This window comes from Armigeres subalbatus, chromosome 1, assembly GCF_024139115.2.
Source record: "Armigeres subalbatus isolate Guangzhou_Male chromosome 1, GZ_Asu_2, whole genome shotgun sequence".
Taxonomy (NCBI): domain Eukaryota; kingdom Metazoa; phylum Arthropoda; class Insecta; order Diptera; family Culicidae; genus Armigeres; species Armigeres subalbatus.
The window spans coordinates 297,742,209-297,754,615 of NC_085139.1; the positions used below are offsets into that span (position 1 = coordinate 297,742,209).

The 12,407-nt window shown below is 41.1% G+C and overlaps 1 protein-coding gene across 3 annotated transcripts in view; it reads right to left on the minus strand.

Moving 5' to 3' along the window:
- Positions 1-9,796, minus strand: part of LOC134207776 (uncharacterized) — a 322,722-nt gene extending 312,926 nt beyond the window's left edge. For all 3 annotated transcript variants that reach the window (XM_062683673.1, XM_062683672.1, XM_062683671.1), the window contains exon 1: positions 9,496-9,796. The gene's annotated coding sequence lies outside the window, so the exon portion shown is untranslated. The remainder of the gene's footprint in view (positions 1-9,495) is intronic.
- Between the last annotated feature and the right edge of the window lie 2,611 nt (positions 9,797-12,407).

Below are 12,407 nucleotides of genomic sequence, written 5' to 3' on the forward strand. Positions count from 1 at the left end.
GAAATTCGGAATGAATTTAATCCAAAACACGGAGCGAATTTCATCCCAAATTCGGAGAGAATTTCATCAAAAATTTGTAGAGAATTTCATCCGAAATTGAAGAGAATTTCGTCTTGAATTCGGAGATAACCTAATCCGAAATTCGGAGAGAATTTCATCCGAAATTCGGAGAGAATTTGATCCGAAATTCGCAGAGAACTTCATCAGAAATTCGGAGAGAATTTCATCTGAAATTCGGAGAGAATTTCATCCGAAATTTCTATAGAATTTCGTCTGAAATTCGAATAGGATTGCATTTGGAAATCGGAGAGAATTTCATTCAAAATTCAGAGAATTTCTTCCAAAATTTGGAGAGAATTTCGTAATACAAACGAACAGAATTTCTTTCATATTTCAAAGTGAGTTTTGGATAGAATTTCTTTCAAAATTGGAGAGAATTTCGTCTTAAATTCGGAGAGAATTTCATCTGAAATTCGAAGAAGTTCATCCGAAATTCAGAAAGAATCTAATCCGAAACTCGGAGAGAATTTCATCTGAAATTCTACGAGAATTTCATCCGAAATTTGGAGAGAAATTCATCCGAAATTCGAAGTGATTTTCATCAAAAATTCGGAAAGAACTTCATCCTAAATTTGAGAGAATTTTGTTTTGAATTCGGAGACAATTTCATCTGAAATATGGAGATAATTTCATCCGAAATTTTGAAATAATTTCATCCGAAATTTGGAGAGTATTTCATCTGAAATTCGGAGAGAAGTTCATCCAAAGTTCGGTAAAAAAATCATAAGGGTTGTGTACAAGACACGACCGCCCGACGTAAACTACGTAAAACCGTTTGGTGAAATGAAGAACCTAGCAAGTCCCATCATTCATAAATATTATAACATTGTTCTTTTGATTACTTTTGAGACAAAACTGGTTTCGAACAATATTCAAAACATAAAATTTGTTGGATACGACAATAAAAAATTTACATTTTGAAAGTAACTGATATATTTATGTAACTAAGTCAAATTTTAATTCTCGAATTTTATATAATATGAGAAGTTTAATGATTAATTATTTTAGAGCGTCTTAGGGGAAATGCTACAAGGTTAAAAGACTATAGTGGAAGTAAATGGAAGAATAACAGTCTTTTAACCTTATGAGAAGTTTAGTTTTGTTTGTTTAATTTGTTAGGGTTTTCACTTGAAAAAAAAACAATTTCATTGTTGTTTTTTCTTATTTTTCGAAAAATCTTCTAAATGAGCTTAACTTAATTTGTGTATTTCTATATAGGCAATATAGCTATATAGGCAAATAATAATTTGAACTTTGAATAAAATTAGTTTCGGTTAATACTCTTTTGTATAAAATTTTGGTTCTAAAAAGATAATATGCAATTCCAATCCCTAACAGCAAAAATGAGAATTTTAGTTGACTGCTACTGATATCATCCTTGCATTTAAATTTTATAACTAACAACCGAAGTTTGTCTCCAATTGACAAATTTTATATTGTTATTTTTCTCAATGGTACGCATTGGAAATCACTGACAGCACATAACCAAATTCAGAATCTTGCTAGAAGATTTTACTGAACGCCTAGAGTGTGCTGATCACTAGTTGTTGCACTTTGGAAAATCCTCTCAGCTTAACATCATTTTTCCAAGGTAATGATGGTAATCCAAAGAATTGATTTACTTTAAATGACTCCATTCACTATCAGAAATTACCGCAGCTCTACCATTGACGACGCGACCAACATCAACGCGGCAGCCGTTGTCGCTTGGACCGCAAGCTGGCAAAATTTTCACTCCAGTGAGACTGCCGTCCCGACCGTGTCGCTCCACCATCGTTGACTGCCGCCTATCGCTGTTGGATGCCATTGTCTCCGCCCGACAATCGCCTCCAATGCTGGTTCAAGGCTACAAATGAAGTATCGTGTCCGCTCTCTGAGAATGCTCGAACGAAAATGTCGCGCGCGTATGAGACACGAGTCTTTAATGCATAGAGAAATGGAGCGATGGGCGAAAAGGACCGTAACTTATAACAACCTCATGTCCGTGTTGGGGTTGCAGGATTATTGATTGGGTCTGAATTTTTACTGGGTTTGGAAAGAATTGAAATTTCCACTAGTTTAACGTTGATAATCAAAAATTTCAATAACATTTGCAAATTGGTGGAGAGTTTCCGATGCGTTTGATATATAAATCCTAAAAATCCATCAAAAGATAAAGATTATCTATTAAAATCTTAAATGACTACGTGACGGTGCCCAATTTTGAAATTTTCATCTTATACCCTGTATCAGAGTCTTCCCCTTAGACGTAGTTCACATCAAAGTGCGATCACACTACCAATTTACCATTCATATGAATATATTTACTCCAGCTACTCCCTCCGACGCACGCTTGTGATTGCACTTCCGACATTTTTCACTTGGCGGCCACTGATGCCATTCATACGAATTCATATTATATAGAATCTCCCCCCGGGGCGCACTCGTGATTCTGCTACGGACGGCAACATTATGGCGTCGCCAAGTGGCTAATTCCCTCTTTGAATAATATTCGCCTCGCCTCTTCGTTTGTATAGAATGGTGGCCCTGAGAAGAACCGATTAATTCGCTCAGCAACTCCGCCGGGTGCCGATGCAGGGACAGCTCTCCGCGACATTTCAAATGAAATGCCACGCGCGCGCGGGAGAGCAGTTTTCTTATAATCAATAAAGATGGCTAATTAGTCCCGCCTCTTTGTTGTCCGGTATGACTGCAAATATTGTGTAACCGTCACACACTCACCAAAGGGGCGTGGCTACAGGTTCAACTTTATTGATTACAAGAAAGCAGCTCTCTCGCGCTCGCGAGCCGTTTCGTTCGAGATGTCGCGGAGAGCAGACCGTGGTACCACCTTCGGCATCGGCGGAGCTCCTACCGGAAATTTTCTTCCCGGCGATGGTGTGGGTCGCGCGGTCGTCGTCATTAACATTAGCAGCGCTCAGTTTAAATTTTCTTGTATGAAGTAGGGGGAATGACGGCTTTGGCAGGTTTTGTTCTATTATTGTCAGGGGGTTTTTGTTGACCAAATTTTATGAAATCTGGCCACAATATTCTTTGATATGCAAAAAATGTTTAGACCAAATTTTAGCATAATTAGTTACAGAAAACCCCCCTGACAATAATAGAACAAAACCCTCCAAAGCCGCAATTACCCCTATTAACGATTGGCTACCATCAATGAAAGTAGCTCTTAAGTCACAACTTGAGGTGAGATAAATTTTGATCAAAATTGATTGTTAATAATTCACCTCCCCAATCACAAGCTGCAACAAAACCAAATAAGAATCTTGAGAAAATTTGACCTGGCTGCCACTGATGCCATCCATACGAATTCATATTTGTAGCATCTCCTCCCGGGGCGCACTCGTAATTCTGCTATGGACGGCAACATTATGGCGTCGCCAAGTGGTTAATTTGCTCTTTGAATAATATTCGCCTCACCTCTTCCTTTGTATAGGATGGTGGCCTTGAGAAGAACCGATTAATTATCTCACCAACTCCGTCGATGCTGGGACCGCTTTCCGCGACATTTCAAATGAAATGCCTCGCGCGCGCGGGAGAGCAGTTTTCTTATAATCAATAAAGATGGCTCATTAGTCCCGCCTCTTTGTTGACCGGTTTGGCTGCAAATATTGTGTAACCGTCACACACTCACCAAAGGGCGTGGCTACAGCTTCAACTTTATTGATAACAAGAAAGCAGATGTCGCGGAGAGCAATTTTTATGAAATTTGGCCACAATATTCTTTGATATGCAAAGAATGTTTAGGCCAAATTTGAGCATAATTAGTTACAGAAAACACCCTGACAATAATAGAAGAAAATCTGCCAAAGCCGTAATTTCCCCTACTAACGATTGGCTACCATCAATGAAAGTAGCTCGTAAGTCACAACTTGAGGCGAGATGAATTTTGATCAAAGTAAAACTTAATTGCTTGGTGATGGCAGATTGCTTTCCGTCGGTAGTAGAATCACGAGATCACGATTCAGAGAAAGATATAATTTTAGTAGATAGTACTCCATGCGAGTACATTTTTGCAGCTTCTTCGTTTGACGCACGCTCGTGATTCTACATACATACAGAAAACATAAGATGATTCAACTCATCCATGAGTTTTTAGGTGCTGAGTTGGGCTTGATTTGAATCGTCCATGAGTTTTTACCACAACAGACCAAACCACAGGCGTTATCGCTGGAACCGCTCTGGTCCGTTCTCCATGACATCCAGAATGAAAATGACGTGCGCACGCGAAACATGGGGCTTTTTATACACAGGAAAAACGAAACAGTGGATCAAAAGGCCCGTACCTTACTCCAATTTGATGTCCGTGTTGGGGATTTATGAACGGAATTGAATTTTTCACCCGTTTTGGAAAGAAATAACATTTTCAATAGTTTAACGTTGATAATCAATAGTATCAATAGAATTGGCAAATTGCTGGAGAGTTTCCGTATCTATTGAAGCAAATCTCGAAAATCCATCGAAAGATAAAGACGCTATTAGCGTTTGAAATCTATCCTAATTTCGTGACGGTCTCAAATTTGGAAATTTCGGTTTTACACCCTGTATCTGAGTCTTCCCCTTAGAAGTAGTTTACGTCAAAATGTCCGAAATTCGTAGATAATTTCATTAGGAATTCGGAGAGTTTCTTCCAAAATTTGGAGAGAATTTCTTCCGTACAAACGGAATTTTCGCAGAAATTCTGGAACATGTTTTTGTATGTTTCATGAGAACATGAAAGGAATTCTTGAACAGACGACTGATGGAGAAATAACCCGTTTGGACAAACGCCCTCTCCCAGCAGAACTTCGAGAATGACATTAAAAACTCAAAGGTGCAGCCCAATCGGGTTGTACGCAAAAGTGACGTAGGACTCCGTAGCTATTTGAAATTGATAGTATTTGCCATAATAATTTGTGTCGTTTTATTTACATTGAGCAAACTGCTCGGAGGCCAACTGAATCAAGAAGTCGAATAGTTGTTCCCAGATGGATGGACTTTGAGTCTCTAACCGTGGAATTAACATGACTCATCGGCCGCTGAAGCCACTCGACTGGCTTTCAGTCGGGGACATCACAATCCTTACTTTGCCACGTACGCTTACATCGCGGGCGAAAACCAAACGTTACAAATAAATATATTTGCGTTTGGTTTCACGCCACTTCTGATTCTGCTTATTTCTCCTTTATTTCGACCATTTTTGAGGATGGTGTCCTCCAAAAAGGTCTTTATACAAAAGAAGGTTGATCCGACAATCCGATATGAACTTTCTTTTTTTTTTTATTGTCTTTATTAATGAGGTTTTCGGCCCTTGACCGGTTCATCTCATATGAACTTTCTTCAAAATGCAAAACTCAATCGTAACTAGCAAATTTGATAGCGCGGCGTAGGGAAATGATGTAATTAATTTGAACGGATTTATTTATTTATTATCAGACTAAGGCCGGAGTGGCCTGTGCTGCACATAAAAGTCTTCTCCGTTCAGCTCGGTCCATTGCTGCACTTCGCCAATCACGCAGTCTGCGGAGGGTCCGCAAATCGTCGTCCTCCACCTGATCGATCCACCTTGCCCGCTGTGCACCTCGCCTTCTTGTTCCCGTCGGATCGTTGTCGAGAACCATTTTCACCGGATTACTGTCCGACATTCTGGCTACGTGCCCGGCCCATCGCAGTCGTCCGATTTTCGCGGTGTGAACGATGGATGGTTCTCCCAACAGCTGATGCAACTCGTGGTTCATTCGCCTCCTCCACGTACCGTCCGCCATCTGCACCCCACCATAGATGGTACGCAACACTTTCCTTTCAAAAACTCCCAGTGCGCGTTGGTCCTCCACGAGCATCGTCCAGGTCTCGTGTCCGTAGAGGACTACCGGTCTAATGAGTGTTTTGTAGATTGTCAGTTTGATACGGCGGCGAACTCTATTCGATCGGAGCGTCTTGCGAAGTCCAAAGTATGTACGATTTCCAGCCACTATACGCCTCCGAATTTCTCTGCTGGTATCGTTATCGGCGGTCACCAGTGAGCCCAAGTACACGAATTCTTCAACCACCTCGATTTCGTCACCACCGTTAATTTGAACGGATGGAATCACTAATAGCAACCAAGCTATCACGCTAAGCCCGATGCCGCCGAAACAATCCATTTTCGCAATTAACTCTTTCTATCTATTAAATGCTGGTCCAGAGAAGAACTAATTTTCTTTTCCCAATGCGTCTTTCCAATTCAAAACTGCATCCAAACTTGTCTGCACTTTGCGTTGAAATTGTCCGACCACCACTTGATGATTTTTCGCTAAGCCTCCACCATTGGACTTAATTTTCAGCATTGCCACTGCTATCCACGCCTTCATGCTGCTGTGTCTGCTCCGCCGCATCAAACTTAGTCGAACCGCTCATTCCGCCCTTTCCGCGGAATCCCGATCCAAACGGCTCGCGCGGGACAGCAGCTTTCTTGTATTCAATGAATTAAGCCCGTTATCCCGCCCCTTTGTGTTCTCTATGGTTGTAAATATAATGTGGTCTCATATGGATTATTGAAGGGGCGGGGATAATGGAATTTCTTCATTAGATATAAGAAAGCTTCTTTCCAGCCGTCGCGAGTAGGAATGGGCGTTTTTCGGAAAAATATCGATACTGCCGAATCGATGTTTTTATTATCGAAATATCAAAAAATATCGGCGTTGAAACATCGATATTCCGATATATCGATACGCCCGAAAAATTAAAAGCACGAGCAAAAAAAAATGAAAATTTTAGGTCACACACGCCAAAGATTCGCTGTTTAAAACAGATTGTGCCTAATGTGCTATTTTTTTACTTTGAAAAAATCGAAATCCGATATCAGGTCATATATCGAACTTAAAAAAATCGATACAAAATATCGATTAATCGGAGCGAAAATATCGATTCCCGATATATCATATCGGTATCGCCCATTCCTACGCGCGAGCCATTTTGATCGGGATTCCGCAGCAGACAACGGACCGTTCGGAGAATGACAAATTCTAAGAATCCTATGAAATTTTCTCGCAAGATTCTGAATTTGGTTATGATATGTTGGTTATCTAAGATGCGTATTGTTGCGAGGAATAACAACAGAAATTTGACTCAAGACGAAGTTTCTTCATATTACAAAACATTATCTCTTGGCATCTGTCTGTCCGAGCGACGTTCGCCGATGGGTGGTTGCTGTAGATAGTTTCCACTGAGGTGGCGTCTTCATTGATTTTATACAAAAGCCACCATTTTATACAAAAGAAGGTTGATCCGACTATCCGAAATAATCTTTCTTCAAAGTACAAAACTCAATCGTAAATAGCGAATTTGATAGCGCGTCGGAGGGAGATGATGCAGTAAATTTGAATGGATGGGATCACTAACAGCAACCAAGCTACCACGCCAAACCCGATGCCTTCGAAACAGTCCATTTCTTTCCATAAAATGCTGGTCCTGAGAAGAACCAATTTTCTTTTTCCAATGCGTCTTTACAATAACTAACTGCATCCAATCGCTTGTCGACAACTGTCCGACCGCCACTTGATGATTTTTCGCTCAGCCTCCAAAATTTGAAATAAATTTTCAGCATTGCCACACTGCCACCCACTCCATCATGCTGCTGTGTCCGCTCCGCTGCATCGAATGTCGAACCGCTCGAATCAAAATGGCTCGCGCGCGCCGGACAGCAGCTTTCTTGTATTCAATAAATCAAGCCCGTTAGCCCCGCCTTTTTGTGATATGATATGGGTGTAAATAAAATGTGCACTCATAACGATTAATGAAGGGGCGGGGCTAATGGAATTACTTAATTAGATATAAGAAAACTGCTTTTCGGCGCGCGCGAGCCATTTCGATCGGGATTCCGCAGACAACGGACCATTCGGAGAATGACAAATTCTAAGAATCCTATGAAACTTTCTCGTATAATTCTGAATTCGGTTAAGAGATGTTGTTTATCCAGAATGCGTATTGTTGCGAGGAATAACAGCAGAAATTTGACTCAAGACGAAGTTTCTTCATATTACCAAACATTATCTCTTGGCATCTTTTAGTCCGAGCGACGTTCACCGATGGGTACTTGCTGTAGAAAGTTTCCACTAATGTGGCGTCTTCATTGATATTATACAAAAGCCACCATTTTATACAAAAGAAGGTTGATCCGACTATCCGAAATAAACTTTCTTCAAAGTGCAAAACTCAATCGTAAATAGCGAATTTGATAGCGCGTCGGAAGGAGATGATGAAGTGAATTTTAATGGATGGAATCACTAACAGCAACCAAGCTACCACGCCAAAACCGATGCCACCGAAACAGTCCATTTTCGCAATTAACTCTTTCTTTTCATAAAATGTTGGTCCTGAGAAGAACCAATTTTCTTTTCCCAATGCTGCTTTCCAACTAACTGACACCACAATTTGTAATAAATTTTCAGCATCGGCACTGGCACTGTGTATTTTTATGGTCAACACTTTCTTCATATAAAATGCTGGTTCGTTGAGCTTGAATGTTCTGCAGCAACACATCGAGCACCCCCACCAATGCGATGGATTTTCTTTGAAAATGTTATTAGCGTCTCCGTGATGCTGTGTCCGCTCCGCTGCGATCGCTTTGATGCGTACGTTCTGCGTAAAATTTTGTTCAAACTGAGGATTAGATCCAAACCCGCAAGTGATTGATTTTTGTTGTCTGTGCTAGTGATGCATGTACGTGATTGGTTAGTTTACCTATTTCTAAACTTTTTATCAATTATCAGTAATAAATAGTTAAAAAATAGTATTTTCATATAAATACAAAGAAGCGTTGACTCATCCTTGATCGAATGGTCCAGAAAAATTGAAAATCCATCGAGAAACGGCTGAGATATTAAAGTTTAAAGTCTATCATATTTTCGTGACGGTCCCCGATTTTCGCAATCGTAAAGTGTACCCCAATATAGAAAATATAGACGTAGTCCTACGTCAAAAGCGACATGGAGCAACAATTCGTCCCAAGTATGTTTACATTGCCACGTTTGGTTGCCAAAACCGGGAGGGCACTGTACACTGGTCACACGCACTGACCGCTGCTGGTCAGCCATCCACACAAACAAAAAGCCCTTTACCGGAGTGGCCTTTTTATCACCCGCGCGTTGATGGTGGTAGTTCAGTGCATCTACCGTCGTTTGTTATCCGTCGTCATATACACGCCCTTCGAGGTTCGACAGAAAAAAAAGGGAACGGTAGCTAAACGACAAACGGCACACGGTCGCGTGGTTTCCCTGCTCCGTTTCACGCACAAATACACAGAGCTCGGAGCGAAACTGAAACGCGATCACGACTTTTTGTCGTTCCAGAACCCCACAAGGCACACAACAAATCGCGCATCTAATGATCGCACTTTTGAAAGGTCAACTTTCGAACTAAATTCGATCAATCCGAGCAATTCGTCGCCATTGGCAACCTGAGGACACCCAAACTCACTTAAACCACGCAAGCAGCAACCATCTCAGCCATTCAGCAGAAACATCTGCTGCCCTTTTCCGAGACTTGAAGCAACGTAACTTGATCCTTTTTCAGGGATCGCGCGCTCCGTTCAGTTGCAAAGCACCACACACAGCAAAATAATGAAAAATAGCTCCGTCGTCGTTTCCTCTTCTCGTTCGCGTTCTGCACACTTTCCACCGCGCGACGACCACGACGACGTTTCTCCGAAGAAAGCCTTCTGCGTTGATCCTAAACGGTGAAGCTTCGGAAAGCAACTGAACTGACCCGACCGACCCGTCCCGATGACGGCGATCGAAACGGAACCTCACTATACTACTTGAGGAGAGATGCACTGTGACACACAGCACAGGCAAAAGCAAAAGCCCATCAGCAGCAGCCACCGCTAGGGGGCAGAACCTGCTCGAGCCTTTTTTTCCTGAGTCGGCGAAACGGGAGAGAGAAAAACGTTCCGAAACGATCGACGCGATCGTACGGACTCGCGACGACGACGACGGCTGCGAAAAGATCATTCTTGTTCTTTTTCTTGGTTTCGTTCGCTGCAGCACAGCACAGCACAGACACCGACACGATCTCGCGATTTGTTTACCGCTTGCCTCACCACCCCCGCAATCCTCATAATCAACGGGACACTGAAGTGTCTTCTAGCTGGAGTCTCTCTCGCGCCGGTTTGTTTAGCTCTTTTATCTTGCGTGGTTCCTTCGTTTTCCGTCTCATTTTTTCTGGTGTTTTTTTTTTGTTCATCCGCATGCATGCAAAGGTGCACATTTTTGTTGGGTTGGTTCGTACTTGCGGCGTTGACGACGACCGCCGCATTTGCATGGGGTCCCAAGTCCGAAATGAATTAAATACAAAACGGCGCAGTAGCAATAGGCTTGGAATGACCATCGAAGCATGCCGTTTTCTGTTATTTTATTGTCACTTTCTGGTCGCATTTGCCATACCGATTTTGAAATGCAGATACCTGCATACATGAGTGTAGCTCTGGAGTCGTGTTTTATGTAAAACGTAGATCATTCATTCACATGCACCTTCAGCACATGGAATCGTCTTTTGTGGTTAATTTTGCCATACAATTGGCATCTTCATTATTTGACGATGCAGTGCCGATGAAGGGTTCATGCGGTGCTTTCTAATTGCACCAGTTTTGTGTGGTTTAGCATGGTCCTTTTCTTCGCTGTCGAGCAGACGAGGAAGAAGGCGCAAATTGTGATGCAATGTAAGCGAACATTCTCTGTACAGAAGAGGTCTCAACTTGGAGAGAACGCACGAGCAAACGGTTGCATTCATTGTGGGTCTTTTGTCAGGGAAGTGGCGTCGAAGGTGATGGATGGCTGTTGTTCGATGTTGGAAAGAACACGCAGCACAGCAGGCCATGATGGCGCAGTCATGGCAACAGGTTGTTGTATGGGTATTAAATTCCAGGAAGGGTGGTTATTAGGGTGGTCAATTTCAGCATTTCTCATAACGATTGATTTAAAAAATAAATGATTTTCTGTTATCTGAAGGTTGCAAAGTTTACTTAAAAATTACGACTGAGAGATCTATTTTAAGAATTTTTGGTTTTATGAGTTTTAGTGTGTGTTTTGCTCGACTTTTAGAGCCTGTTTAATTCGGCCTTTATCAAGATCATTTTTTAACGTCGAAAGCATAACATTCCTTATAAAATACAAAAACTGTTAAATGTTTAATAAAACCATTGTGAACCTCAATTATTGGGTGACATCAAAGACTAGTCTTTGGTCACATGCCATTTGACCGAATACCGTTTGGTCTAATAGTTGAAATAGTTTGCCACAGAATTCACGTAGTAAAAAATAAGAAGTAGGTAGGGAGTAGTGATAACTACGACATGTGAAGTGAGCAATGAGACAATCCACACCTAACGCTTCACAAAAGAAATAAGAAGAATTGGAAAGTGATAAGTGAGTGAGAAGTGAAGTGAAAAGTGACAAGTGAGATGTGTAAAATGACAAGTGAGAAGCAAGAATCGAGAAGTGAGCAGCATGTAAGTGAAAAGTAGGAAGCCTATCAAGCCTATCGATTAATGAATTCCACGGTGATTAGCTCAAACCAGGTGAACTAATAATTGTTTATATATTGAGTGAAAGAAAAATTATCAATGAAAATAATAAGAAAGCCAATTCCATTTGACCAAATGTCCCTTCGACTAAACGTCCTTTCGACGAAATGTCATTTGGCCCAAAGCGGACTACGATGAAGTATTGGCAAAATGCTTGTGCTAAAAAATGGAATAGAGAGTATTTTACCGTTTGTAAGTTTTTTTGTAAGTAAGTTTCCATTTGTTAAGGTGAAAATCCTAATTAGCTTCCGTGATTGTTTCTATATTGAACTTCCTCACGTCCGCTAAATCCCTCTAATTAGTTCATCCATGTACCTTGTGGATTATTTATTCAAATTTAACCGACAATCTATTGACTAATGATCCATTTTACTATATTACCTATTACCGACGGAAAAACGCTTTCAACATTCGACTTAATTGCCATTCGACCAAATGTCCTTTCGACTAAATGTTGTTCGACCAAACGTCATTCGATGAAATGTCATTCGACGACTTGTCCCAAAGCACGGAATCAGATTGTTTGACCAAAGGTCACTAGGCCGAATGGTCATTAGGCCGACCAGTCATTAGGTCGAATGAGAAGTGAGAAGTGAAAGTGAGAAATCAGACATGAGAAGTTGGAAATGAGAATTCAGTTCTGCCATTTCTTTTTCCTTCTTCTTTTCCCTTTCTTAAGAAAGGAGAATGGAATTTCATCTTCCTTTTCCCTTTCTCCTTTCATACTTTTTCCTTCTTGTATCCTACTTCTTTCTTCTGCTCCTTCCTCCTTCTTTTTTCATTTTTCTTCATCTCTTCTCTTTTTTCC